Source organism: Mus musculus, chromosome Y (assembly GCF_000001635.26).
Source record: "Mus musculus strain C57BL/6J chromosome Y, GRCm38.p6 C57BL/6J".
Lineage (NCBI taxonomy): Eukaryota > Metazoa > Chordata > Mammalia > Rodentia > Muridae > Mus > Mus musculus.
The window spans coordinates 2,093,212-2,097,483 of NC_000087.7; the positions used below are offsets into that span (position 1 = coordinate 2,093,212).

A 4,272-nucleotide genomic window follows, 5' to 3' on the forward strand; every position below is an offset into this window, starting at 1 on the left:
TGTTAGATTACCTAGTCCTTCTACAAAATTCCACTAACCCATTTAAGAAGGCCTGCATCTAGAGTTGCCATATAAAAATGGTTGACTCCTGCCTGCTGGTTGTTTCTGCAGGAAACACTCTGTCTTTGCATACCATCTGAGTTTGGGGTCTTCTTTCAGTGATATTCAGACCCTGACACACTGAGTTTTTGATGTTAGCCATTCTGATGAGCGTAAGGGGGAATCTGGGTTGTTTTGATTTGCATTCTCCTGATGACTAAGGTCACTGAACATTTCTTTAAGTGCTTCTAGTCCATTCGAGATTGCTCACCACTTGGGATTTCTCTGTTTAGCTCTGTACCCATTTTTAAATTGGGTTATTTGATTAGTTGGTACCTAACTTCCTGAGTTCTTTATAGAATTGGATATTGGCTCTTTGTCAGATGTAGCGTTAGTGAAGATAGTTTCCCATCTGTAGCATGTAAATTTGTCCTATTAAAGGTGTCCTTAGACTTATTGAAGCTTTTCTGTTCGATGAGGTCCTGTTTATTAAGTGTTGGCTGTAGTGGGTTGGCCTGATTCTACTTGTATTCTAACACCTCTACTGATTCTATAAGAGGTAGTTCCCTCACCCCCACCCCAAGAGCAGACTATCTAGTACTCAAGTGTTACCATTTCTCCCCATTTTAACTGGACAACGAAACACTAGATAGAGCCTATGCTTGGGCAGTGGAATGGAAAGGAGGGATTGGAGGCTCCAAAGAGGCTTGCAGATAGAGAGAGATATGGAAGAGAAGAAGAAGAAGACAGAGTAGGGGGAAGCCCCCATGGAACAGAAACACGTGGTCAGGAGAAACAGCAAATAAAAACAGCAAATAAATAGAGTAGTGGAATAAGCTAGTATAGTCCTAGATCTGCTCAGTCTAAGCATATGGTTTACAATGAAAGTATCTAGATTGTGTGTTGTGTATGCGATCTTAGTAGGATGGCAAAGGTCTGTAACAAATTGGCACACTAAGGTCTAATTGGCACACTAAATGTCTGGCTTAGAACTGAGCTAACCTGAGATAAAAGCCTCCCACACTCCTGAATATAAACAACTAGGGTTGTGCTCTAAAGCTGCAGAGGGTGGAAATAAAGTGTGGAGTGGGTCTAAGAGGTGTACAGAGAGATAACTGTGAGGCTCCCTCCCCACTGCCTATGCTCCAATAGGAGGCAGGACCAAGACATGAGGTGGTGCCAGTGCCACAAACACAGTCTGGGGTTGCCTGGGGCTGAGAGAAAGACCAGGGACACTGGGGCCGGCTGCCTGAGATGCAGCCTTCACAGCTGAGGATCAACAGCTGTAAAATATGCAGCTAAATTTCCAATCCTTCTCACAGGCATAGGGGTCTGATCTGGGCATCTCTGCCCCTAGTCAGGCTTCAGGCTTCTCTTGCTCATTTTCCTTATCCCCAAGTTTGTGTAGGACACTGTGCAGCCAGACCCCTTCTCCCGACTACTTCTTTTCTTGTAGGCTGCCTGAGATCGGTGGTACACAAGCTGCAGGCAGCAGCCCAGACAAAAGACACGCTAAAGCTCAGATGTACAGAAGCCAAGGGTCTTTCAACAGTCAGCCTCTGGCTTAGCATAAAAAGAATCGGAAAGGACTGCAATGTCCTCAATCGAACACCAGAGGGAGGCAGACAAAGGAACAAGAAGCTCCAGGTCCAAGAATAAGAATTCCACATTGATAGGGCAGGAAGGAGGGAGTGGGTAAGTGGGTGGAAGAACACCCTCACAGAAGCAGGGGGAGGGAGGATGGGATAGGGGCTTCCAGAAGGGAAACCGGGAAAGGGGTTAACACTTGAAATGAAAATAATGATAAAAAATAAAAGGACGACCACTCGTGCTCTCACCCCAACAGCGATTCTCTCTTTAGTCATCTGTCTGCCAAAGAGGTGCTAGTCCTTGTCTCAGTACTTGTGGACTGGAGAACTGGCAGAATCGAGAACTGGTGGACTCGCTGACCCGTGGCGGACCGGCGGACTAGCTTACCTGTGGACTGGCTGACTGGCAGAATCCCGGACTCTAGGACAGGCGTCCTCAGCTCAAAGAGGCTGGACTCAGAGTAGTCGCCTTGAGCCTTGCATCTGAGACGTTCCAGGTAGTTTGTACAACTGCATCCCAGAAGCTGTGTGTTTTCAGCACCTTCATAAGTGATGGCTGCCATCTGGACGACTATTGTTGGTGATGGAGCTTGTAGAATAAGAAATGCTTGCTCATAGTCCTCAGCAAGGACCAGTTTCCAGAAGTTTATGTACCCACAGTGTATGAAAACTACGTGGCAGATATTGAAGTGGATGGAAAGCAGGTAGAGTTGGCTTTATGGGACACAGCTAGACAGGGAGATTATGACTGCCTGAGGCCTCTCTCCTATGCAGACACTGATGTTATACTGATGTGTTTTTCCATTGACAGCACTGATACTTTAGAAAACATCCCAGAAAAATGGACTCCAGAAGTCAAGCATTTCTGTCCAAATGTTGCCATCATCCTAGTTTCGAACAGGAAGGAACTTTGGAATGAAGAGCACACAAGACAGGAGTTAGCCAAAATGAAGCAGGAGCTGGTAAAACCTAACAAAGGCAGAGATATGGCAAGCAGGATTGGCACTTTCGGGTACATGGTGTGTTCAACAAGAACACCCAGTGATGGAGGGAGAGAGGTTTTGCAGATAGCCAGGAGAGCTCCTCTGCAAGCTAGACGTGAGAAGAACAAGTCTGGGTGCCTCATATTCTGAAGCCTTGTGAAGCATAGCCTCTTGCAGTTAATTGCAAGTGCTGGTTATTAATCTTGGTGTCTGCTTACTGGTCTTTTCATTTGTCTATAATTTACCTAAGATTGCAAATCAGAAGTCATCTGGCTACCAGTATTTACAAGCCAAGCATGATTATTAATGATGTCCAACCTGTCTGACTAGACAGGGTCCTTCTGACACTGCTTTAACAGCCCTCTCAGTACTCCACCTGACACTAGCCGCTAATTCAAAGAATTTTTCTTTTAATTTTTAAATTTTTCTTTTTTATTAGATATTTTCTTTATTTACATTTCAAATTTTATCCCCTTTTTTCATTTCCCTTCTGAAATCCACCCTATCACATTCCTCCTCCCCCTGCTCACCCACTCACCCACTCCCACTTCCTGGCCCTGGCATTCCCCTATACTGGGACATAAAACCTTCATAGGACCAAGGGCCTCTCCTCCCACTGATGACTGACTAGGCCATCCTCTGCTACGTATGCAACTGGAGTCATGAATCCTACCATGTGTATTCTTTGGTTGTTGGTTTAGACTCTGGGAACTCTTGGGTTACTCGTTAGTTCATTTTTTGTTCCTCCTTTGGGACTGAAACCCCTTTAGCTCCTTGGGTACTTTCTCTACCTCCTTCATTGGGGACCCTGTACTCCATCCAATGGATGCCTGTGAGCATCCTCCTCTGTATTTGTCAGGCATGGCAGAGCCTCTCAGGAGACAGCTAAATCTGGCTCCTAACAGAAAGCACTTGTTAGCATCTGCCTAGTGTCTGGGTTTGGTGGTTGTTTGTGGGATGGATCCCCAGCTGGGGCAGTCTCTGGATGTTCATTCCTTCAGTCTCTGCTCCGAATTTTGTCTCTGTAACTCCTTCCATAGGTATTTTGTTCCCCCTTCTAAGAAGGATCAAAGTGTCCACACTTTGGTCTTCCTTCTTCTTGAGGTTCATGTGTTCAAAGAATTTCTTAACTTCCTGCTTCTTTCTAGAAAGAGAAACAGTTGGTGACTTTTGTGAACTGGGCTGTAACTACTTAATAATAAACATATCCTGCCTATTTTCTGTCAGCTACAAGAACACTGGTGAGTCACTACTCCAGAGCTTTACTTCTGAACAGACTCCACTGGCAGAGCTCTGGGATGGGCATCCAATTTTTTGCAAACTTGCTCAGCCAGAAATGCCCAAGACCACTGCAGCTGTAGCAGAGTTACACAGTTCTGTAGTCTCATGTTAGTTACCTTATAGTAATGTATGTTACCAAAACATAAGTATATCTACCCCAGACTAGATGTAGTATTTTTTGTATAATTGGACTTCCTAATACTGATATTTGTCATTCCCACCGAAACTATTGCTGCTGCTGCTGTTTCTTCTCTTTCTTCATTTCTTTTTCTTCCTTCCTTCCTTTCTTTCTTTCTCTTTCTTTCTTTCTTTCTTTCTTTCTTTCTTTCTTTCTTTCTTTCTTTCTTTCTTTCTTTCTTTCTTCCTTCCTTCCTTCCTTC

General features: G+C 44.6%; 1 pseudogene; it reads left to right on the forward strand.

Moving 5' to 3' along the window:
• On the forward strand, positions 2,102-2,994 carry Rhoay-ps1 (ras homolog A translocated to the Y, pseudogene 1; annotated as a pseudogene).